Source organism: Hylobates moloch, unplaced genomic scaffold, assembly GCF_009828535.3.
Source record: "Hylobates moloch isolate HMO894 unplaced genomic scaffold, HMol_V3 SCAFFOLD_5, whole genome shotgun sequence".
In the NCBI taxonomy this organism is placed as follows: domain Eukaryota; kingdom Metazoa; phylum Chordata; class Mammalia; order Primates; family Hylobatidae; genus Hylobates; species Hylobates moloch.
Genome location: NW_026652280.1, coordinates 130,399,520 through 130,426,715, shown reverse-complemented (window position 1 = coordinate 130,426,715; position 27,196 = coordinate 130,399,520). Strand labels below are relative to the sequence as shown.

Genomic DNA, 27,196 nt, shown 5'->3' with positions numbered 1-27,196 from the left:
CTATGAGGTTTTCTAGATAGAAGCGCATATTGTCTGCAAACAGGGATAATTTGACTTTCTGTCTTATTTGGATTCCCTTTATTTCTTTCTCTTGCCTGATTCCCCTGGCCAGGGCTTCCAAAACTATGTTGAATAGGAGTGGCAGAAGAGGGCATCCTTGTCTTGTGCCAGTCTTCAAGGAGAATGCTTCCAGCTTTTGCCCATTCAATATAATGTTGGCTGTGGGTTTGTCATATATAGTTCTTATTGTTTTGAGGTATGTTTCTTCAATACCTAGTTTATTGAGAGTTTATAACATAAATTTTATATAAAACTTTTTTTCTGTATCTATGGAGATGATCATGTGATTTTTGTTCTTAGTTCTGTTTATGTGATAAATCACATTTATTGATTTGTATAGGTTGAACCAATTTTGTATCCCAGGGATAAAGCCTACTTGATTGTGGTGGATAAGCTTTTTGATGCACTGCTGGATTTGGTTTGCCAGTATTTTGTTGAGGATTTTTGCATCGATATTCATCAATGATATTAACCTAAAATTTTCTTTTTGTGTTTGTCTCTGCCAGGTTTTGATATCAGGATGGTGCTGGCCTCACAGAATTAGTTGGAGAGGAGTCCCTCCTCCTCAATTTTTTGGAATATTTTCATAGGAATAGTGTCAGCTCTTCTTTGTACATCTGGTAGAATTCAGCTGTGAATCCATCTGGTACTGGGCATTTTTTTGGTTGGTAGGCCATTTATTGCTGCCTCAGTTTCAGAGCCCATTTTTGGTCTGTTCAAGGATTGACTGTCTTACTGGTTCAGTCTTGGGAGGGTGTATGAGTCTAAAAATTTGTCCATTTCTTCTAGATTTTTGAGTTTATGTGCATAGACATGTCATAATATTCTATGATGGTTTTTTGTATTTCTGTGGGGTCAGTGATATATCTCCTTTGTCATTTCTAATTGTGTTTGTTTGGATCTTCTCTCTTTTCTTCATTAGTCTACCTAGCAGTCTATCTATTTTACTAATTTTTTCAAAAAAACCAGCTCTTGGATTTGTTGATCTTTTGAATGTTTTTTTGTCTCTGTCTCCTTTAGCTCAGCTTCAATTTTGGTTATTTCTTGTCTTCTGCTAGCTTTGGGGTTGATTTGCTCTTGGTTCTCTAGTTTTTTTAGTTGTAATGTTAAGTTGTTAACTTGAGATCTTTCTAGCTTTTTGATGCGAGCATTTAGTGCTATAAATTTCCATCTTAATGGGAAATTTCCCTCTTAATTGCTTTAACTGTGTCCTAGAGATTCTGGTATGTTGTATCTTTGTTCTCATTAGTTTAAAAGAACTTCTTAATTTCTGCCTTAATTTCTTTTTTTACCCAAAAGTCATTCAGGAGCAGGTTATTTGATTTTCATGTAATTGTATGGTTTTGAGCGAATTTCTTAGTCTTGATTTCTAATTTAATTTATCTGTGGGCCAAGAGATTGTTTGTTATAATTTTAGTTCTTTTGCATTTGCTGTGGAATGTTGTGTGTACAAACATATGGTTGATTTTAGAGTAAGTGCCATGTGGCAATGAGAATGTATATTCTGTATTTTTGGGGTACAGAGTTCTTTAGATATCTATTGGGTACATTTGATCCAGTGCTGAGATCAGGCCCTGAATATATTTGTTAATTTTCTGTCTCAATGATCTGTCTAATATTGTCAGTGGGGTGTTAAGGTCACCCACTGTAATTGTGTGGGAGTCTAAGTCTCTTTGAAGATCTCTAAGAACTTGCTTTATGAATCTGGGTGCTTCTGTGTTGGGTGCATATATACTTAGGATAGTTAGATCTTCTTGTTGAATTGAACCCTATGCCATTATTTAAAGTCCTTCTTTGTCTTCATTGATCTTTGTTGCTTTGAAGTCTGTTTTGTCTGAAATTAGGATTGCAACCCCTGCTTTTTTCTGTTTTCCATTTGCTTGGTAGATTTTTTTTCCCCATTCTTTTATTTTGAGCCTATGGGTGTCATTGCATGAGAGATGGATCTCTTGTAGACAGCATTAACATTGGGTCTTGATTCTTTATCCAGATTGCCACCCGTCTCTTTTAATTGAGGCATTTAGCCCATTTACATTTAAAGTTAGTATTGATATGTGTAGATTTGATCCTGTCATCATGATGTTAGCTGATTATTACGCAGACTCGTTTGTGTGGTTGCTTTATAGTGTTATTGGTCTCTCTGCTTCAGTGTATTTTTGTAGTGGCTGGCAATCATCTTTCCTTTCCATATTTAGTGCTTCCTTTAAGAACTCTTGTAAGACAGCTCTGTTGGTAACAAATTCCCTCAGCATTTGCTTGTCTGGAAAGGATCTTATTTTGCTTTTGCTTACAAAGCTTAGTTTGGCCAGATATTAAATTCTTGGTTGGAATTTCTTTTCTTTAAGAATGTTGAATATTTGCCCCCAGTCTCTTCTAACTTATAGGATTTCTGCTGAGTGGCCCATTGTTAGTCAGATGAGCTTCCCTTTGTAGGTCACCTGACCTTTCTCTCTTGCTACCTTTAACATTTTGTCTTTCATTTTGACCTCGGGATTTCTGATGATTATGTGTCTTGGGGCTGATTTGCTTGTGAATTATCTTACTGAAGTTCTCTGCATTTCCTGCATTTGAATGTTGGCCTCTCTAGCTAGGTTGGGAACGTTCTCATGGATAATATCCTAACATACGTTTTCCAAATTGATCCCCTTCTCCCCTTCTCTTTCAGAGATACCAATCAGTCATAGATTTGGTCTCTTTACATAATCCCATATTTCTCGGAGGTATGTTAGTTGATTTTCGTTCCTTTGTTTTCTCTATTCTTATTTGTCTTATTTCAGAAGGAAATCTTCAAACTCTGAGATTGTTTCCTCCACGTGGTCTATCCTGCTATTAATACTTGCAACTGCATTATGAAATTCTTATAGTGTATTTTTCAGCTCTATCAGGTTGTTTATATTCTTTTCTATATCGGTTATTTTGTCTGTCAGTTTCTGCACTGTTTTATCATGATTTTTAGCTTCCTTGCATTGGGTTTCAATATATCTTTGTAGCTCAATGATCTTCCTTTCTATCCATATTCTGAATTCTATTGCTCTCATTTCATCCAGTTCATCCCAGTTTCCAAACCCTTGCTGGAGAGGTGATTTGCTGGTTTGCATGATAGAAGACACTCCAGCTTTTTGAGCTTTTGGCATTCTTGCACTGATTCTTTGTCATCTTTGTGGGCTTACCTACCTTCAATCTTTGAGATTGCTGACCTTTGGATAATTTTTTTTTTCTTTTATCCTATTTGATGACCTTGAGGGTTTGATTGTGGTGCAATGTGTATTCAGTCAACTGGCTTTGTTTCTGGAAGATTTTTAGGGGTTCAATACTCAGCTTCCAGTTCCTGTACTGCATACTCTAACTCTGGCATGGGGGGACTTGCATTGAGCCCTGACTTTGTTCTCTGGCTCCTCAAGGTTTGGAGTCTGCTGCGCTGTGGTGGGCTGAGGTGCAGCAGCTGCAGCAGAGTGCTAGTGGATGCAGGGGTGCCTGCCTCCCTGTGGACTTTCACCACAGCGGTGGAGGCAACAGAACTGTGAGAGTGGGGCGGTAGGGGGCCCCTGTTGGAGACTGCATGAGCAGTTGCACTGGAGGTGGTGTTGGCTTGGGAACAGATTACTGGTAGGTGCAGGTCTGGGTGCCTTCTCTGTGCCCTGCAAGCAGAAGTGATTGCTTAGGGTGTGGGAGGATCCACTGTTCTCTGCCTACTGTTAGTGCAGAGTGGGGCACTGGTAGAGGCATGGCTTGCTGGGTCTGTGGCTACCAAAGCTCTCTCTGCAATGGCAGTCAGCGGGGGGGTGATGGGTGGTAAACTGTACTCCCTCATGTTGGTAGGTAAAGAAAAACCTACTCATGCAGACATGTGCCCACAGAGTGATGTGGGGAGTTACCAGGGGCCCAGGGGAAGCTGTAGTATGTGAAGGGAGCGTGAGATCTGGTGCATGGCCATAGAAGCCACCTTGCTGGAGCTCTCCCACAGGTCAGGCACAGTCCACCAGCACAGAAGCTATGATGTGGGCCCCCAGGGCCCTTGAGACTGCCCTGTGAGCAGGCATGGCCAGGCTGGAGCCCCAGGAGAGGTCAACAGACCAAAGGATACATGGGTTGGACCAGCCCCATCTGATGTGCAAGACTGCTCTGCAGCAATCAGGTCCAACAATTCCCGTAGGGCTGAAGTCTCTTATAGGAGCAAGTTGAGCCCAGGGGGATGGCCTTCCCTGGCTGGTCTCTACTGTAGATGCTCCAGCACCAAATCTTCTGGACTCTACATCAGCTGGCTTGCTGTTGCTACCATTTCTTTAAACAGCTCTCCCTGCCACCTAAACTGTCCATGGTGGTCAAGAGCTCCCCTCTTGCTGGGTTTCCAGAGGCCTATAGCAAGAGCAGGTTGCTCCTTGCCCGTTCAACTCACCCATTACCCTGGAGCTGTTGTGGTTCAAAAATGGGTCCCGGTGTGTGGTAGTCCATGCAGAGTTCCCAGCTTTCTCCTGCTTCAGCCCACTTTCTGTGTCTTCCCTCTGTCCACTCTTGGAACCTTCCCTCTGAACATCTGTTCAGAGTACACCAGTTGTCTCAATCCTGTGTGGGAGCTGTTCCATTTGTCTGCATGTAGTGGCCATGTTGCTCTCTCTCCTTTTCTGATACTTCTCATGGAAGGCAGGAGCATGGAGAAGAGCACGATTAGATGACAGAGTGCATTTTGTGAAAATTATGAGTAGTAATTTCTTCTGAGAAGCCTAAAAGAATATTATTCTTTTTTACCACTGTGATATGGGCCAGTGGGCAGGTTAATGTTATGTTAGAGGTTTACATGAAGGGTCAGCCTCATAAAGTTTCCCTGCTTACTGCAGTGCAATCCTCAGCAAGTCACTGGGAAACTCCCTAGTGGTGCTGCAGTGCAAACAAATAGGTAGCACTCTGATCAATGGGTTGAGGAGCCTCCTAGGAACTGGGAGCCAAGAACACAGATAAAACAAAGCCCTATTGGGTTGCCTGGTGTGCAGGCTATAGTGTGGGCAGAATGAGTACTTCAAACAAGGACAATGGAGACTTATTATGGAAATGATGTACACTGAAACCTCTAAAGGTTGTCTGTAAGGTTTTTCCCCTCTGAAGAAGTCATGCTTCTATAATAACATTTACAAAGTTTAACATTTTAACCTGGTTAAACACACTTTGCCTTTTTCCTTTCTTTGCTGTCAATAAGCATCTATAACTAGCAACAAAATTAAGTAGGGTCACAAGAAATTTTCTGAAACTTCTCATATGATGGATGTTCCTCAGAATAATGATGATCATGAAGCTAGAAATGTACTCAAGTTGATTCTCAATTATATGCACTAACAGAGAACAGCAATGGGGCAAACAATCCAAATTGAGAGAATGGTAATAAAATAATAATTTTTTGACTTTAGAAATATCTTCTATGATTTGTCTCCAGAGTATGTACTTTCATAATTTTGAGTAATTTCTCTCCTTAAAAACTCTTCAACTATTCCCATCAACTATAGGATAAAGTCCAATAATTCTTAATGTGCCCCTTATGATCTGTGACCTCTCTGTTTCCATAGGTCTTTGTCCTCCAGTCATACTAAAACATTTGCGGTTTGTTAAATCTATGCAGTTTTCAAATCCAGAAGCTAAAGTGTGGCTGATATTCCTTATTTCTCTTTTTCCACTTGGCAAATTTTTACTCCCCTTCCATAATAAATTCAAACTCTCCTCTGTGAATATTTGTCCTCCTTGTAGCCTACTTACTGGGAGATACTAATGAGCTCTCCACTGTATTCTTTCAGAATTTTTTTCCTACTTCTGTCTTGGAACTCACAGCACTATAGAAAAACTGTCTACATATGTCAGTTTTTCATCAAAAGTGTGAGCTACTTGAGGCCAGGGAACTGTTGGAATTCTCAGAGATCCCAAATAGCAACATAATGAATGGTAAATGACCGAGGGGCTGAGTTATGAAAAGAAAGTACAGATTAGAACTCTGCAAGAAGAGAGATACTCTGGGATTTGTCTTTTATGTGAGAAAACCCACACAGTACATAAATCTCCCTGGAATAAATGCATAGTTAGAATTTTATATGTGCTTTTACGATTATAGAGGCCGCAGAGGCCATTTGTATTTTATTCTTCCCAAACAAACAAACCTCAGTTTCTCTAACATACTTGACAAGTGACTTTCAGGGAGGAGGCATTCACTGTCTCAAAAGGAAGACCACTCCATTCTTGAATGCTTACAATTGTGAAAATATTATTGTTTGTTGTTTGTTGTAAATCAAACCAAAATCTTTTTCTCTGTTAATTCATCTTTTCTCCGCCAGTCTTGGAGTCAGAACATGCCCTGACAGGCTAAAGAATAAGGTTAACTTGATTTCATAAAACAAATCATCAAATATTTGAAATCTGAGATCTGAGGTAAATTACCTATGAATTTAGTCATTTTACATTTATGTGATTAATAATATCTTTAGAATTAAGTTTGCCATCTTTTTTCAGCTTTATATTTCCCTTGTGTTTCTATGCTTCTTTTATCTAATTTTCCTGCATTCTTTAAATTGATGTTTCATTTTATTTTTATTCTTTATTTTTAAAAATGATATACTGTATTCATATTCTCTTACTACTAAACCTTTAATACAGTATACTTAAAATCTACAGTTAACATTTCTACACTTCAGTATAATACACATATTTCAGAACTCTTTTAACTCCAGTAATTCCAACTTCATATTGTCTGTCATGGGTAGTCAATATCATCTTTAATCTTTATCATTTTACGTAGAGATTAATATTACTGTTTACACAGCCAATATTTGTTTAGAATGATACATGTGATTTTTAAAGTTATTCACTCACCATGCTTTCTTATATCTCACATCATTATAACCTGATTATTTTCCTTTTTTCCTTAACTACCACCTTGAGAATTTCCTTAAGTCTATACTTGACAAATTCTCATCTGAAAATGTCTTTATTTTAACCATATCCCGGATTGATAATCTTACAGGGTACAGAATTTTATGTTGATAGTCATTGTCCATCAGCTATTATTTTTCTTTCTTGCGGTTTTTATCATTACTATGAGAAAGTCAGCTTCTAGTATAGTTGATTGTTTATGGCTAAATTTAAGATTTTCTGGTTGGTCTCTTTCAGTCATCTACTAGGGTTTCATTTCTGCCTTTTGAATCTGATAATTCTTACACTTAATCAGTCTGGAATCTTCATTCTCATTGTTGTCTTGCCTCCATTCTCCCTATTTTTTCCCTTTAAAATTTTAATTAGGTTTATCTTTGAATAACTATTCTTATCTTCATGCCTGTTAACATCTTTCTAATTTTCCATTTCCTTTATTTCTGTACTTCATTTGACAATTTCTTTTGATTAATCTACCACTTAACAAATTTACTCTTCAATCACGTGTATTCTTTCGTCTACAACGTTGGTTTCAGATTCATTCCAATCATTCTATATATATTTCCATTTCTAGGAGCTACATGGAGTACTTTTTCTGAAGGTATTATCTGATCATTTTTATGGACTTTTTTCATTACTCATCCTTTGAACCCACGTTTTGTCTCTTTAATCATTTTTAATATAGTCATTTTATATTCTTTGCTTAATTATTCTATAAAATATAAAACTTTTGGAGGAGTTTATTCTTTATATAATTTTTTTCTTCAATTCTTTCTCATACCTTATTTCCTCATGTGATTTTAATCTTGGTTTGTATAAGTGACTGAATCTGTGAAATATTTGGGGTGTGAATTGAGGTATAGTGCTCTAGAGAGGGTGTGTGCTTGTTACTGCCAGGCACTCTGGGCATGAAAAACCTAATTCTACTTTAAAATAATGTTTTCACTTGAGATTTTTGTGTCACTCAGGCACACCCACATAAGGATAGCACTATAGCTACAAATTCTCTATTACCTAAAGATATGGGCTTTCAGCCAGGTGCAGTGGCTCACGCCTGTAATCCCAGCACTTTGGGAGGCCAAGGTGGGCAGATCACGAAGTCAGGAGATCAAGAGCATCCTGGCCAACATGGTGAAGCCCCGTTTCTACTAAAAATACAAAAATTATCTGGGCATGGTGGCACCCGCTTGTAATCCCAGCTACTTGAGAGGCTGAGGCAGGAGAATCGCTTGAACCTGGGAGGCAGAGGTTTCAGTGAGCCGAGATTGTGCCGCTACACTCCAGCCTGGTGACAGAACGAGATGCTGTCTCAAAACAACAACAACAACAACAAAAACGGGATCCTTTCCTTACACCTTATTAAAAAATTAACTCAAGATGGATTAAAGACTTAAACGTAAGACCTAAAACCATAAAAACCCTGGAAGAAAACCTGGGCAATACCATTCAGGACATAGGCATGGGCGAAGACTTCATGACTAAAACACCAAGGCCAGTGGAAACAAAAGCCAGAATTGACAAATGGGATCTAATTAAACTAAAGAGCTTCTGCACAGCAAAAGAAACTATCATCATCGGGTTGAACAGGCAACCTACAGAATGGGAGAAAATTTTTGCAATCTATTCTTCTGACAAAGGGTTAATATCCTCAATCTACAAATAACTTAAATAAATTTACAAGAAAAAAAAAACCATCAAAAAGTGGACGAAGGATATGAACAGACACTTCTCAAAAGAAGACATTTATGCAGCCAACAAACATATGAAAAAATGTTTATCATCACTGGTCATTAGAGAAATGCAAATCAAAACCACAATGCGATACCATCTCACACCAGTTAGAATGGTGATCACTAAAAAGTCAGGAAACAACAGATGCTGGAACGGATGTGGAGAAATAGGAACTCTTTTACACTGTTGGTGGGAGTGTAAATTAGTTCAACCATTGTGGAAGACAGTATGGCGATTCTTCAAGGATCTAGAACTAGAAATACCATTTGATCCAGCAATCCCATTACTATGTATATACCCAAAGGATTATAAATCATTCTACTATAAAGACACATGCACACTTATGTTTATTGCAGCATTGTTCACAATAGCAAAGACTTAGAACCAATGCAAATACCCATCAATAATAGACTGGATAAAGAAAATGTGGCATATATACACCATGGAATGCCATGCAGCCATAAAAAAGGATGAGTTTGTGTCCTTTGCAGGGACATGGATGAAGCTAGAAACCATCTTTCTCAGCAAACTAACACAAGAACAGAAAACCAAACACTGCATGTTCTCACTCATAAGTGGGAGCTGAACAATGAGAACACATGGACACAGGAAGGGGAACATCACACACCGGGGCCTGTCAGGGGCTGGGGGTGCTAGGGGAGTGATAGCATTAGGAGAAATACCTAATGTAGATGATGGGTTGATTGGTGCAGCAAACCACCATGGCACATGTATACCTATGTAACAAACCTGCACATTCTGCACATGTACCCCAGAACTTAAAGTATAATTTAAAAAAATAATAAATTTAAAAAAGAAAAAGAAGATATGGACTTTTTAATTATATTCTCAGTTCCAACACTACCTCAGGTGGGTCCAAGGCCTTGCCTCCTTCCCCATATAGCTATTATGTTAAAAACAAAAACAAACAGGTTTCTGCTTCTCAAAGTAAGTTCAACATCAGTTTCTGTTTATCACATTGATATTTTCCTACTTTTTCTTGCAAATTCATCTAGGGTTTTGATTTTCAAGTTTGGCAATTTCAACTGTTTGGTAATAAAATAAAATAAAAAGTATTTTCCTACTTTTCTTTTTCTTGCAAATTCATCTAGAGTTTTGATTTTCAAGTTTGGCAATTTCAACTGTTTGGTAATAAATTTTTTTCCGAATATCTAGACTACTTATTTTCAGAAACCCAGCTCATAGTTGTTTAAATTTCAGGGTTATATTTACATTAGTGGTGGAGAGTTTATTCACTTCAACTAGCTCATGATCAAATACCATCATTTTCCAATGAATGGCCCTCATTTTGAGTTTCTTATTTATTCTTTTTCATTTATTAATTATTTTGTTTGTTTAATTTATTTCTCTCCTCTTATTCTCGTTCTGCACTTCACTTTTCTTCTTTTCTAATGGTCATTTATTTGAAAGTGTTTAAGGTCTCTTCTTTCATTTTTAGGTTTCCTTGTAAAACATGAAATATTATTTTGCATGTATATGTTCTACCTGACATTAATGTTACTATACTTTAGACTTTTGATTTTTACTCTCTCACCCAAGTTATGTTTCTGTGGTCTATCATTTTGGTCTATATATCTATACGCATCTGTTCCTTTGCCTTCAACTGCTTTACAACATTTATAGTGAACACTCACTATTAGTGACAGTTACTTAAATTGCCCCCAACTTTCTTTTACTACAAATATTGTAGTGAATACTCTACTACATGTTTTCTAATGGGCACATAAAATTTTCCCTGAAACATGTAAGGAGGAGAGACATTCCTAGTTTGTATAATGCTTGCATTTTTAATTAGGCTGACTACTGACATAGTGCCCTCTCAAATACCTGTACCAGTCTACACACCCCCACTGTGTGTCTTCACCCCTCCAATAGATTTGAAGGAAGCATCTTGTCCCACTCATCTTTCTATCTCTTACGATTTACTCAGCTCCTGGAACATAGTCATGGCTCAAAACATTCATAAACTTTAGCAGAAACTCAGTCCACAGAAATGCAAAAAAAAAGTAATTTCTAAATATTTGAATGATCTGATACCTAAGTAACAATTTTCATAAAATGAGAACATAGTATGAGCAGTTTCTTTTTTACACTTAATCATTTTGTTTTAGCTCACATTCTAATACAGGGAAATAACTAAAACTATTGCGTTCTTTCTGCTGTTGGATTGCTCTAGGGTGAATTATTGACACAACAAATACCTAGTTCATGTTATATGCTGTTAAAAAAAAATAGTCTGAAGTTAATAATTCAGCTCACCTTTCAAAACACTCTTGCTTTCTACTTATTTTGTTTCATTATGATGATTTAGTTATTCACAGAACTTTGTTTTCTTTCCTGAAACCAAGTATATTAAAGAGGAGGTTATGTTGTTGTATAACAAAAAATATTTTAAATTCAACCTATTTAAAATGCAACCTGTAGTCTTGACAGCATCTTTTAAAATGTTGTAATTTAACGAACTTGAGGTTTCTACTGAGAAAGTTAATTTCTTTCTCTGTGTTGGTGTATGTCCTAGCTTTAGGACAATAAACATAAATAAATACTACTTTTTCAAAGATCTTGTTGCTATTGAGAATTGATGTCTAATAGACATCCTAAATTCAAACAACTCATTTTATAAAGCATGAGACCATAATGCTTCCTAACAATAGTTTGTGACTTTGAGGTGTGTAGAGATAATTTGTAGAAATAGCATTTAACATTCACTTCTATTTTCTTTATATATATATATATATGTTTTTCTTCTTTCTTTCTAGATAAACTTTCTCTGCATAATTCATTTTTTAAGATACATACCTTGTGCTTTTATGTGTGTACCATTTTCAGAGCTTTTCATAAACCTGAACTAATATATATCCCTTTGTAACACAGTATAACAATAGTTGATTCTCATTCAAACTGTGGATTAAGTATCTGTTAATAAAATATTTTTGTGGGTCATTGCTTTATCTCCAATTTTCTAGTAATAAAAAAGCATTTAAATAAAAGCAATAGGTCAAAATGTTGCTTGTAGTTATTCTTTTAAAATATCAGAGGGATTCATTCCTACCTTGTTGTAGGTGGAGTACATAATGATTTTATTGAAAAAGGCTTGCTGGATAGAGGATACATTCTTCTGAAACAGAAACCCAAAATGAAGTGACTTAATGTCATACAAGTTCACTTCTGTCACATGTAACAAACTAGTTTGAAGTATCTCAGGCTGGTATGCAGGCTCTGCTGTGTCTAGGACCAGATTTCTTCTATCTTGTTACCATGCCATACTTAGAAACTTGCTTTATATTCATTGATCCAAGACGAATCACCACTGTATCTGTGTTCCAGTTGGCAGGAGGGAGAAAGGATAAGGGAAGGGGTGGGGGAGAGACATTCATCCTTTGAAGGTCAGGACCCAGAAGTTGAAATTATCATTTCCAATCAAATCCTTTTCACCACAATTTAGTCATGTGGCCACACATAACTGCAATAGAGACTTGAAATATATAATCTTTATTCTGGGTGGTCATGTATCCAGCTAAAATTCAGGAGCTCTATTAAAATAGAAAAAGGGAAGAGTAGATAATTGGAAAATAACCAGCCATATTCTGCATACATCGTCGCCAGATTTCAGCTTATATTTCCTATCCAGAATGGATAACATCTAAAAACGTGTGAGAACAATTTTAACATTCCATGAACCAATGAGAAGGTGGTGAGCCTGAATAAATAATGAAATTTCCACTTATGTGAAAAATCCATTTTGTTAAACACATACCTTCCAGATTTCCAAAGTAACCGTAAAAAGAGGTGCAGGTTTCCCATCAGTGGAGAAACTATCCAAGTGGATTCAAAACTCTTTAACTTTTTATATTCAAGTATTATCTTTACATTATCCAAAAGGAGACATGCACCTTTAAAATATAGTTGCTGTGCAACTCCTTACTAGTGGATAAAATAGATCGCACTTTGTGCCCAATGAATGTGATACAGAAAAGGAAGCCTAGGTGTTTCTAAATAAGTCTTAAGCAAGAGCAAAGCTCAGAAATTCAACTGGGGGCTAAGGGAGATGAGCTGAGTTCTAGCTATATAACATAATACAGTCAAGATAATTAATAATTATTAATAATTAAAAATTACCTGGGTACTCACCCAGATTCCCTTTAGCAGCCTGTGAAGTCTGTACCCCTACTTCTGCAGGCATTGGCTGGGAAGGATCATCACATTTGCACCTTCTGCCGAAAATTGCCCTTAGTTGATAGGCGCTGCCTTGCTGGAAGAAGCCTGGGATTTACCCTGGCGCGTGATCACTGCTTGGCAGGGTCTTTAAAAGCCCAGTTCCTGGCCTCTGGGTGGACCAAACTCTGTAATGTGATATACTCTTCAGCACTTGCAGTGTGATCTGATTGAGTCTATACTTCTCCTAAAACCGTATCTTTACTTAGTTTCTTCCTCTTTATCTTCACTCCCTTCAATAAATCCCTGGCAGTATTCCTTAGTAAATCACTTTCATAAGAACCCCCATCTCAGGCACTGTTTCTAGAAATCCCAAACTAAGATATTTTTCCTTAAGTAGGCTTATTATTCTGTTAACATGAGGCATAATTAGACACATCCTGATACAATGCTCAATCTACGTCATCATCAACAACTGCCATTTTGATTAGGGACATTGAAATATTTTCACTAATCATTTATTTTATCAGAAAACAATGTATAATATGTAAACCTATCACAGAGAAATATAGCTTAGTTAATCTATCTAATAATGCCCCGGCACAGTAGCTCATGCTTATAATCCCAGCACTTTGGGAGGCCGAGGCAGGTAGATCACCTGAGGTTGGGAGTTCAAGACCAGCCTGGTCAACATGGTGAAGCCCTATCTCTACTAAAAATACAAAAATCAGCCGGGCTTGGTGTCAGGTGCCTGTAATCCCAGCTACTCGGGAGGCTGAGGCAGGAGAATCTCTTGAACCCAGGAGGTGGAGGTTGCAGTGAGCTGAGATCATGCCACTGCACTCCAGCCTGGGCAACAAAGCAAGACTCTGTCTCAAAAAACAAAACAAATAAACAATAGTAAATATATTTTAGCCATAAATGATGCAGAATTGTAGGCCTTATGCTAGTCACTATATAATTTTGATAAATATATATAATAAAATTCTACCAGAACCATTTTTGATTACAAAAAATTCGGGATCATGAAATTACAAGGCTAATGAAATGGCCTAGGTGAGCCTACTGTGAAGAATAGGAGTCAAGCTCCAATTGTGCTATTGTATCTCCAAATTGATATTATGGCAAGGCTTATTATTGCAGGGTGTCATTCTACATGACTACTCAAACATTCTTAAAATTTGCAAGATACATTTAGCCCTGGAATATCACAATTCTGACTCTTCTTTACATCATTAATACTGCCAAATTTACCAGTTTTATAGTTAAAAAAATGTATTTTTCAAAAGCCCATGAGATGTAAAAGTTGCTTACAGTAACTTTACAATAATTCTAAGGCCAAAAACTTTGCAGTAATTCTAAGAAATATATTTGTATTTATCAAATATCATCGCTTTTTAATGAATAGTTTTGGTTTTTAACCAAATCAGTTTTACTTGAAACTAGGTCACATTCATTAAACAGATACTTGTTAATTCTTGGTATTTGCAGTCCAAAGGCAACCACAAGAATTTAAAATATGATTCTAGTTCCTGTTTCCAAGGAGAGGGACTGCTTCTAGATTAACATTCCTCATATCTTGTCTCATTTTCTTACTCATTGTTTCTTATGAAATTAAAGTGAAATTACTGACTGTTGTGTCCACATTTAATGATTGGGAAATCTATTAAAAAATGACCAAGGATTTATTTATATATTTTCTTCCATCTCCAACCCTGACCGAAGTAACTCAGCAATGAGTGTGTCACCTCTTCCATTCCACACGTTCCTTTAGGTGAGTGTCTAGACCACCAAGGACTGAGAGTGCTGCAGGACCATTGACCTACCGCAGGGCCATTACTGCCAATCAAATGTTTACCGGTGATAATGGTGTAAATTTTATCTCATTTTTGGTCAGTTATTTCTCATTGTTTTCAAAACTAGAATACAGGAGAGAAGATGGTTATTCATTGACTCTCTAAAACCCCAAGAATTCTTTTCAAAATGTTTGTGTCTGTTGATGTGGTGACTGACTTCCCACCAAGCAGCCTGACAACCCCACAAAATGAATGATGCACTGATCCCAGGGCACTTCAGAAAAGGCAAATGTGCTTTCTGTATTTGCAATCAAGCCAATGTGTATGCACGTTTTGATCCTGAGTGAACTTTTTAAAATATTTTATTTTATTTTATTATTTTATAAGTTCCGGGCTGCATGTGCAGGATATGCAGGTTTGTTACAGAGGTAAACATGTGCCGTGGTGTTTTGCTGCACCTATCAATAGCTAATGCATGTATTCGCTCTTTATCCTGATGCTCTCCCTCCCCCAAACTCCCATGACAGGCCCCAGTGTGTGTTGTTCACCTCCCTGTGTCCATGTGTTCTCATTGTTCAGCTCCCACTTTTAAGTGAGAACATGTAGTATTTGGTTTTGTGTGCCTCTGTTAGTTTGCTGAGGATAATGGCTTCCAGCTCCATCCATGTCCCTGCAAAGGACATGATCTTGTTCCATTTTATGAACCTGAGTGAACTTTTTTACTCAAATCAATAATATTCTTCATTCATATCTTTTAATGTACAGCTTATTTTTAAAACGTGAGTTGTCAGAAGTCTCTAATTAAAAAAAAAATCTTGCCTCAGGAAACTGCTCAGTATCTCCAAAAATATTCATAATAAAACCCTGAACTGAGATTTTTTTTGTATCTTACACATTATATTAAAAGACGTTGCCTGACCATCATTGAGAGGTTTCTTTTTTTTTTTTTTTTTTGCAATTTCTTTTTTTTTTGAGATGGTGTCTCACACTGTTGCGCAGGTTGGAGTGCAGTGGCACGATCTCGGCTCACTGCAGCCTCCGCCTCCCAGGTTCAAGCAATTCTCCTGCCTCAGCCTCCTAAGTAGCTGGGATTACAGGCGCCCGCTACTACAGCCAGCTAATTTCTTTGTATTTTTAGTAGAGACAGGGTTTCGCCATGTTGGCCAGGCTGGTCTTAAACTCCTGACCTCAGGTGATCCGCCTGCCTCAGCCTCCCAAAGTGCTGGGATTACAGGCGTGAGCCACTGCACCTGGACTTTTTTGCATTTTAAAGAGTCATCTTGTTGTCTATAACACATTTATTCAACCTGACAAGAAAAAGGGGAAGAGAAAAAACACACCATGAGTTCCTCAAAAGCGGTCCACTGCTGAAATGTAGGAATTTCTCCTACCTCTTAAAAACAGTCTTTCCCTCTCACTATACCCTGGGCAATCTCATCTGCTTCATGACTTTGTACTTCATCCCTGTGTTTCTGACTTGTACCATTTGTACATCCTGTCTCGCCCACAACATTAACATATTTGCTCTATCCTATAATATGTAAAACATAATTTCAGAATTGCTACATCCATACTACTAGCAAAACAAACCTTTTAATAACAGTAAGGAATTTCTTTGCATTTTTTTAGTCCTTAGAATATATCCCTCTGAGGCTGTATAATCAGAATACAGCATTCCAAAATTACCTGGATTAATTCTTTTTTTTCTTTTTTGTAGTTTTTTTTAGTGAGCTACAAAGTTAAGTTTGTTTCTGCGTATCTCCAGTTTGAAGTTTCTTTTCTTCATCTTTGTTGATTTAATTTTCTAAAATTTGTTTAAAAAAAAGCATAGTTCACAATGAAAACTATATAAAATATATATGCAAAAAAAAATCACACTCACATCTATACCCCTTCCACCTAACTCACAACCCTGTAGGTAATCAATTTTATTACTTTCTAGTTCATTATTCCTGTGTTTGTTTCAGTGAAATTAAACAAGTATAGACATACATATTCTAATTTCCTCTCGCTTCTTAGAAGAAAGGTAGCATATTATAGGTTTTTCATTTGCATCTTGCTTTTTTCATATAACAATGCATCCTAGAAATCACTCACATTAAAGAGATTTTTAATGTGACATTAAAAATCTCTTTAATGTCACATTAAAGAGATTTTTTTATCATTGCTTGTACTGATTAGTTATTTTACTAATTAATATTTGGCAGCTACATAGTACTCCAATGTGTGAATGTGCCAGAGCGTATTTGACTTTCTGTATGGTATTTAGGTTGCTTCCAATTTTTACTTGCGAGTAATCTTGTACCTATGGTTTTTTTTTTTTTTTTTTGTATCTTCAGACTAAAATCCTAGAAGTGGGATTGCTGAGTCATGTGGCAATGAATATATAATTTCCATATATATTACCAAGTTTACCTTTACTGTGGCTGTACCATTTTGCACCCCCACTAGGAGAGTGCCCATTCCCCTACCTCTGTTGAACAGCCTGTGGCCAATCTTTTGGCCAGTAATTTGACAGTTAAAAATAATACATCAGTGTACTTTTATCATTTTTTCTCTTATTATGAGTAACATTAAGCATTTCTTTTATATATTAAAAAGCCATTTGTCTATCATTTATTATAAACATTTCATGATTTTGTCCATTTTTCTTTTTTGTTGTTGTTGTTGTCAGTTTTTAAGAGTTCTATATATATTGTCAGTTCTTCCTTTATGGTTAGTTTCTTTTCTCCTAGCCCTAGTCATAAAGATGGTATCTTATGTAAACCTCTGCTGATACTGCCCAACAGAACTTTCTACAGTGATGGACATGTTCCATATCTTTGTTGCTCAATGCAGTGGCTGCTAGCCACAGGATTGTGGCAAAAGCTAGCTATTGCACACTTGAAATGTGACTAATACAACTAAGGAACTGAATTTTTAATTGTTTTTAATTTTAATTAATTGAAATGTAAATTTAAATACCCATGTGACTAATGGCTACCTTATTGACTAGTGCAGCTTTATATAGATACTTTAATTTTTTTATCTTTTGAATTTAAATCTATATGAGGAATTTATTTATAATTGTGAAGTGGCTGGCAGTTTTATTTTTTTAATATGGACACTAAATTTATCCAGCACCATGTATTGAAAAGATTCTGTTCTGCAGGGTTATGTGTAATAAATCAAGTGACTATGTAGTTTCGTTTCTAAATTGTTCTGATCCACTAATCTGTTTTTCAGTCCTTAATTTCAATAACACTTGTGTAATCTCAATGAGCTTATAATGTTCATATGTGGTAATATGTTTTGCGACTTTACATCTTAGAGAGGCTAGTTTGAGTCCTTTAATTTTCCATATAATTTCTAGAATAATAATTTTACTTTACACAAATGGGGAATTTTAGTCTATATATCAATATACAGAGAATTGACATCTTAAAATATTGGATCTTTCAATCTCTGAACATGGTATATCCTTTCCCAATAATAGCAACATTAACTCTGATCACTTGGTTAAACTGGGGTCTCCCAAGCTTTTCCACTGTAGACTTACAATTTCTTGATTTTTTTATATTAAATGAAATTTGCATTTCTACAAAATGTTCAACATGGTGGTAATATATTATCCTTTATATACATTGTTGAGTTTGGAATGCTAATATCACTTTAAGATATTTAATCAATGTTCATAACAAAGATTGACCAGTAACTTATGTTTTTATCAAGTTTTGTATCAGGTTATGCTGGCCTTAAAGATTAGTTGAAAATTGTTTTTCCTTTTGCACATTTTGAAAACAAATTACAGATATGATTCTCATTTATTTTATTTAAATTTTTAATTTTGAGGAAAAAAGGTGTTCATGATAGTCATTGAATATCTTTTAATGTTTGTAGGCTCTATCGTTATGCCCCTCCTTTTATTACTTAGTATTGGTAATTTGTAACTTTTTGCTCCATTTTCTTGGTTAGTCTTCATATGTATTTATCAAATTTTGGCTTTTGAAATGAACAACTTCTGATTTTGCTGATTTTATCTATTGTGTGCTTGTTTTCTATTTTATTAAATTTGATTCCTTATTATTTTCTTCATTCTGCCTTATTTAGGTTTAAACTTATGCTCTTTTGCTAACATCTTCAAATGGATACATACAGATAATCAATTTTCAGGTTTTTATCTTTAAATATATAATTTGCAGGCTATAAAATTTTTTCTAAAAATGACTGTAACTCCATACCACAAATTTTATATATTCTTTTTTGGTTATATTTTGATTCAAAATATTTTTATTATTTTGTTGATTCTTTAAAAAATTATGGATTATTTAATTTTCAAACTTTAGGGGGTTAACAGTCACTAATTTCAAATTTAATTCCATAGTAGTAAAAAAACACACTTTGTATTATTTCAATTATTTGATATATGTTGAGATTTGCCTCATGTACATATAGTCCAGGATATAAACATTTTGAGAAATATTGCATGTGTACTCCTATATATTATGCAGTTGAATGCAGTGCTCTATATGATCGATTAGGCCAATGCTTATTAATCTTACTTTTTGAGTATTCTATATTTTTACTGATTTTTTTATGTGCCTTATCCTATGACTTTTTGTGAATTTTGTGTTAAAAATCTTTCACCGTATTTGTGTACTTATTTATTCATTAATTTTTTTCAGTTTTGCTTTCTAAGGTATGTAGTTAGGTGCATACAAATTTTAAATTTTAAATTGATCTTTTTATCATTACAAAATGTCCCCTCTTTACCTCCAATATACTTCCTGTCTTAAAGTCTGCTATTTCTTATCTTAGCATAATTACATGTTTATTTTGATTATCCTTTGAATGTTATACCTTTTTTCTTTTATTTGACTTTACAATTTTTGTGTAGTTATTTTTTATCTCTTTTAAAAACCACTGTATATAATTGGCAGTGGTTTTTATTCTGACAATCTTGACTATTAATTGGATAATTTAATAGACATTTAATAACTATTATTAATTTAAGTAATTACTGATACATTTGGATTTAAATCTACCATCTTAATGCTTTATTTTATTTCTCCCACTTGGTCTAGACTTCTTTTCTCTCCTTTTCTTTTTTTGGGCCTATCAAGTATTTTTTTGTTATCATATTTTCTCCTCTATTAACTTTTAAGTTATATTAATTCACTTTTAAAATTCTATTTTGTTTGTCCTTTTGGTGGCTCTTCTGTAGATCTCTCACTTCTAAATGTCATATAAATTAGCATTCCTAGGTAAGGCAAGGATGTTAGAACACTTCAGTTACCCCTTTTCCATTTGTTATTTTGTCATGTGTTTTGATTAAATGTCACAATACATTATTATTATTGTTGTTTCATATATATTTTGTTTTTGTTTATAAGGAAATCTCTCTACTCTCATTTTTGGAGAATATTTACTCTGAGGAGAATTCTACTATAACAACTATTTTTTTTCAGCATTTTAAAGATGCCATGTCAGTCTTTTCTAACTGCTATTGTCTTCATTGAGAAGCAAGTTAATAATTATAAAATTGTTTCTTTGAAAGTAATTTATCTTTTTATTAGATGTTTCTAAGATTTTGCTCTTTGTCATTAGTTTTCATTAACTTTACCATAATGTGCCTGAAAATGATTTCTTTGTTCTCATTCTGATTGGGCTTTATAGTGTTTCTTGAATATGTGGCTTAATGTCTTTCATCAGTTCTGGGTAATTTTTGCCCCTTATTCAGTCTGTTTTGCAGTCCTGAGAGTCTGTCACATATATACGTATTTTCTATGTATTATACAAGTCATATTATCCTTTTTGTGTTTGCCATCCTATTTTGTATTTTTTTTACTAACTTATCTTTCAAAATCACTAATCCTCTGTCTTGCAACTCTCTGATAGCCAGTTAGTATAAAAGTCAGTCACTTTAATGCAATTAGATATTAAGCTATTTATAACTGGTTTTAGGCCTGGTCTTCTAATTTGCTATTATTCCTAGTATATGCTATTTCAGGAGAGTTAGAGAAATACCTAGAAAGTTTATTGTGATTTTCCCCCTTGCTGGGTTTTGAACTTCATTTAAAAATCTCCAAACAGCACTGAAATTCTCTGCCTCTTAGCATTTGCCTTCTTTTAGCTTCTGAGCCTTTCTACCCACATTGTATATGCACTAACTAATGACTCAAAGGGAAAAGCTGCCAAGAAAAATACTCTTAGCAAATTTTCCTTCTCTCTGGAATCCTGGGTCTCCAAGTTTGGTTGCCTTGATTACTTTCTGGTGGGTTCAAACAGGTTTAAGTTTTTATCTAGCTTTTATTTTTGCTATCATTGAGAAGGTGGTCTGCTACGATCTATTTCTTTTTAGCTGGGAATATAAAGTTCAAGATATTTTTTATATTCCTATGTTAATAATAACTCCTCCATAAAGCTTTTTTTCTTATTATTTCATCAGGAAAAATCACTATCTCAACTAAATTCTTCTGAATGTAGTGATTAAGAGCACAGAATATGGCGTTTTTAGAATCAACCTTCACCATGACTTTAGACAAGTTACCTAACTTCCTTTTGCCTCAGTTTTCTTATAAGATTGAGATAATATTTGTACTTATGTCACAGTATTGATATAAGGATTAAATGAGATAATGGATATAAATCACATAAGCACTCCATAAGGGTTAGATATTTTTGGTAATAGTTTTAGTAATATGATGGCATTTTTTATTAAAAACTTTGTTATTTAAGCACATAAGTACCTGACTAGATTCCCTGATAGACGGAAATGTCTTCCTCATCTTTAGTCCCCAGCCTTGAGCTATTCCCACACGGGGTATCTATTGCATTGGTGGATAAATGCAAAATTAATTGCATACATCCAAAATTGTTAATTCAATGAGATGAAATGAAAATTTATTTCTAAAGACCCATGGCAGGGGGAAGAAGTTTAGCTATTGCAAATGAGACCTGAATCTGTAGATTTTCCATATCCATGTTAATATGTTTTTAACTCCTTTGAAACCAGTTATTTTTTGTTTTGTTCATCTCTGTATGTCAGCACCTAGCTCAGTTTTTGATTAATAAGAGACAATCGATGTTTGCTAAATGACTAAAGAAATAATTCATTTTTACCTTCTTTATTACTATTGATTATCTATAGTTGTCTTTTCACAAGTACTTCTTTATTCAGATTTCAACTTACCAAATCTTCAAAAATTTTTTAAAAATCCACTAATTTTTTAAGAGCCACTTGTATTTCTCTTTTTCAGTAAGCTGTGTTTGCCATTGAGTTTATTTTAGAAGCAGATTATAAATGATCTGTATCGGTCAGGTGTGTTTCTGCTATGCTGAACTCATAATACAAGTATCATCCAGGTGTCTGTAGACCAATAGACCAAACAATTTAAACACCTTCTCATGTGCTACAGAAGGCAGTGAAAGTTTTTTTATATTTTTCTTTTAAGCCTGGATTGTCCTTTTAAACTTTTGATCCTAATCTTCATTTTTCGTAACATTTGCCAAGGTCTAATGGATTTTATTTTCTATGTGTTGCCTTCCCAGTTGTTCTTTGATGAAGAGAAGAAAATGTTCAAAGACTCTATCTGGACAGCAGAGCAGTGCACAGCTGTGATGTTTCTTTTTTCTCTGCCTTGACCTTACTCTGAAGAAAGTACTCCTTTAGGCTCAAACTCCTGAAATTGACTGAAGTATCTCTTAGGGAATGCTTTGGTCATAACAAATTTTTTTAAAAACTTATTTAAATTCCATTCCAGGTGCAGCCTCCCTTTACTTTATAGGTTAAAGTGGGAAATATCACTGGGAAAGGGAAAAGGATCATGAATATTTAAAGTTTATCATAAATGAGAAGTCTGTGAACAAAGCTTGCCTATGAGGCTGAGTTTTGTGTTACATCATCTCTTGAAATCCCTCTGAAAAAAGAGTATGCACTAGACAATTGCACCAACATAGGGAAAGAAAAGGCATGTCTCATTATCACCCTAAGAAATGCCAACACCTATGGTCTTGATCATTTTTAGACATTTCTCCCTTAAGTCACATAGGCCTTATGGCTCACACAACAGAGAAATTATTAAGTCAATTATAATTGATTGTTGTTGTCATCTTTTTAAAGGAATTTTGAAATTAAGAAAATATATGAGAAAAATATTTGTTAGATGAAGACAAGAAAAAGCAACTATCTGGCATAAAATGACTGACTTCCAAGGTTAATATTTCACTGGAAAAAACACCAGTAATCTTTGAATGAATGATGTGTATGATAACAGTATTAAATATTCACTTACCTATTGAACAAACATTAAAATATGCTATATAACAGACACTGCAAAATGCCAAGTGAATTTACAAACTTGGCTCAAATTTGCTATAGACACAATGTCAACCACCAATCAGAATATAAACCATAAAACAATGCTATTTGATGAAATTATATAAACCCTATCCTATAGCTTTAAATGTAAACAAAACAACTGCCTCCATTTTCAAGTATGTCTTAAACCTCCATTGCTTTTACCTGCTACACACACACCAAATCATGGTGTACACTGGTGAATAAATGATATGTATTCCATAGCCTTTACCATCATTGAAAAATAGTGTCCCTCCACTAATTAATTCATTTATTACGATTCTACTATATGCAAGGACGATCTATATAATATACACTAACTTCAGCGTATTCCGTATTGTTGGGTTATTGAGTCTGAGGGATTAGCAGATTTATTTGTAAAGGACTAGGCAGTAAATATTTTAGACATTAGGGGCCACATGTGTCTCTCTTGCTGCTGCTTTTTAAAATTTGTATTATTTTTAACTGCCAAACCATAATATATTACATTTATGGAGTACAATGTGGTATTTTGGTATGTATATGTAATGTGGAATGAGTAAATCAAGCTAATTAATATATTCATCACCTACTTATTTAACATTTTTTGTGATGATACATTTGATATTTACTCATGTATTTTGAAATATATAATACATTACTATTAACTATGGTCACCCTGTGTGACCAAAACTTAAAACATTCCTCTTGTCTAGCTGAAACGTTGTCCCCTTTGACCAGCAGCCCTCAAACCACCTTGCCTTCCCACCCACCTCCCCACCCCCACACCAGGCTTCTGGTAACCATCATTCTACTCTCTACTTCGGTGAATTCAACTTTTTTAATAGTCTACATGTAAGTGAGATCATCCAGTACAGCAGTCCGCCCTTATGCATAAAAGATATGTTTCAAGGCCCCCAGTTGATGCCTGAAACTGCAGATAGTGCTGAACCTTATGTGTACTAAGTTATTTAGGTCTAGTAACCAAAATGGCTACTAAGTGACTAATGGGCAAGTAGTGTATACAAAGTGAATTTGCTGGACAAAAGGATGGTTGATATCCCAGGTGGAACGAAGCAGGAAGACAAGAGATTTCATCATGTTACCCAGAATGGCATGCAATTTACAAATTATCAACTGTTTATTTCTGAAATTTTTCATTAATATTTTTAGACCATGGTTGAGCCTAGATAACTGAAATTTTGAAAAGCAAAACTGGAGATAAGTGGAAAGTACGTATTTGTCTTTCTGTGTCTAGTTTGTTCCAAATGACATGATTTTGTTCTTTTTTTAAAGGCTAAATAGTATTCTATAGTGTACTTTTTTTAAAAATATTTTCTTTATTCATCAGTTAGATGGACATTTAGGTTAATTCCATATCTTGGCTGTTGTAAATAATGTTGCAATGTACATGAAAATTTACACATCCCTTCAACATATCTATTTCAATTCTTTGGATATATTCCCAGAAGTGAGATTGCTGGATCATATGGTAATTCTACCCCCATATCGTTTTCCATAATGGCTGTACTACTTTACATTTCCACTAGTAGTGTATAAGGATCCCCTTTTCTCTACATCCTTGCCAACACTTGTTATATTTTATTTTTTTAAATAAAATCCATTCTAACAGGTGCAGATGATATTTGTTGTGGTTTTAATTTGCATTTTCCTAATAATTAGGAATACTGAGCATTTTTTAATTAATCTATTGGTCATCTGTATGTCTTCTTTTAAGAAATGTCTGTTCAGGTCCTTTGCTCATTTTTTAATCAAGTTGCTTTCTTGTTCTTAAGTTATTAAAATTCCTTATATATTTTGGATATTAGCTCCTTAACAGATGTATGGTTTGCAAATATTTTTTGTACTCTCTGGGTTTCTTCTTCTTCTCAATCCTTTAGAGATTTAAAAATTATTCACAGCTCATGAGCAATACAAAAACAGGTGTTGGGTTGGATTTGGCCAGCAAGACATAGTTTGCCGATTCCTGGTCTTGAAGAATGTGTTTATCAGAATAGTACAAATTGAGCTCTAACACTGTCACTCTTATCCGCTTTAGAATCTCTGCCACCATGAGAGAAATATTAAAATTCATGGGTTTTTTTTCATCATCAGGTTTCTGCCTAGGTTTGTAGATGGTAAGTGATTAAACACGGGTACACATGTATTTATGTTTAGAAACCATTTCTCTAGTGAAACATAATCTCCATGGATGCAATTTCACTCAAACTGAAGACCACTTCAGTATTATCATGCAAAGCAGTTTTTTCACCATGGAGTTAAACCTCTGTAACAAAACCTAGGATTGCAATTTTCTCTGCAGAAATAGTCTGTTAAGGTGATCTTTCATATCAAAGGAGTAATGTGCTTTAAAATATAATTCTTAAGGAATAAAACACTGCAGTTTAAAAATGTTAATGCTAATTTCTGTATTCTGTTATCCATGATTTCAAAACAGTCTTGAGTACAGCCTTAGAAAATATAAATACAGTAACATACTCACATACAGTGAGTCCCACACATGTTGTGAGAAAGAATAAATTGGATTCAATTTTATTTATGGTTTTTGGAATCAATACCATTTGTTCAGGGTTGTATCTAATATGTGTATATATACATATACTACATTATAGTGGAATTAATAATGCTAAGTGACTGTGTTATAATACATAGTCATATGTAATAGATACCCAAAATAAAATGGGTTAAATAAGATAAACATCTATTTCTTTCTCACTTAAAAGTCTTGATGTAAATATTTCACCATTGGTATGGCAGCTCAACAGTCATCTTGGACTCAGGCAACATTTGTGCTTCTGCTCTTCTATCTCTAGGATAGGCCCCTCAGCCTCATGGTCCAAGATGTGGCTCCAGCTCATAAAAGTTAAATGGTGGAAGGAGAACCATGTGACTTTCACTAAGAAGAAAGTTCAGAAACCGCACCTATTGTTGTCTTCCACATTCCCTTGGCCAGAACTTAGTCTCAAGATCACAACTAACTACGGGGTAGACTGAGAAATATAGTTTCCTGATAGGCATGAAAATCATATGTTCAACTGAAGAAAACATAGATATCAAGAAATATGACATTATCTTTCCCTATAGTGACCAGAACGTTGTAAGACCATTTAGGGGCATTTAAAACTAGATAAATTATCTACAAAGGAGCAAACCATAGAGGTACTTCTGACACAATAAATGGAATAAATAAACATCTTATTAAAGGCTATTAGGATGGAGCGACATCAGCAAGATGGAGAGGAAAGACTTTCTAGCACTCATCCCCTTGCAGAAACATAAATTCAAACAACTATCCATGCATGAAAATGCTTTCATAGCAGCTAAAGAATCCAGGTGAGAGGTTAGATTGCTTCAGTGGAGCACAGAAATAAAAAAAAAAAAAGTGGCATTGATGGAAGTAAGAACAGTTTCACATTATCACATCACCAAGTCCCTGAACCCAGGTAGCACAAGGAAGATACTCTTCACCTGGAAAAAAGAGAATGAAGTAAGAATGAGGTAAGTATCTAACTTCACTGTGGAACACCAGCAAAATTCAGCACTAGGCTAGTCCCCACAGCCTCAGGCTCCAGGTTAGCCCTTATATCTCCAGGCTGCAGGCCAGAACCCTTACTTACGGACTCAGGATCCAGGCTTGGCCCTATGGACCCTGGCCCCAATCTGGCACACTCACTGACCTAGACACTAGATCAGCCTGCCTGAGGATTCCAGCAGCAATCCCATCAACAAACCCTTTCAGACAGGCTGCTGAGAATCTCTGGGCTGGCTGACTGTTGAGGGGATTTTCCTAATGAAGCCAGTTCATAAAACTAAAAGAGGTGTCTACATCTTAAAATTCACAGACACTAACACAAGGCCACAAGGATCAGGAATAATCAGGGAAACATGACACAACCAAAGGAACAAATAAAGCACCAGTAAGCAACCACAAAGGAAAGAATATCTACAAATCTAAAAAAAATTCAAAATAATTGTTTTTAAAACAGTGATCTACAAAACAACACAAACAGACAACAAAATGATGTCAGGAAACAATGTATGAACAAAATGAGAAGTTCAAAAATGATATCAGAGAATTAAAAAAAACAAACAGAAATTCTGAAGCTAAGAAACACAATAAACTGAACTGAACAGAAAAATTCCACAGAGGGCTCCAACAGCATACTCAATCAAGCAGAAGAAAGAACCTGCG

The 27,196-nt window shown here is 35.2% G+C and overlaps 1 long non-coding RNA gene across 1 annotated transcript in view; it reads right to left on the bottom strand.

Moving 5' to 3' along the window:
- The window catches only part of LOC116468377 (uncharacterized), an 87,513-nt gene that overhangs the window by 24,414 nt on the left and 35,903 nt on the right, over window positions 1-27,196 (bottom strand). Inside the window, exons 3-4 of the long non-coding RNA XR_004248037.2 lie at window positions 11,768-11,833; window positions 10,975-11,052 (exon numbers count right to left, since the gene is read on the bottom strand). This is a non-coding gene — a long non-coding RNA (uncharacterized LOC116468377). The remainder of the gene's footprint in view (window positions 1-10,974; window positions 11,053-11,767; window positions 11,834-27,196) is intronic.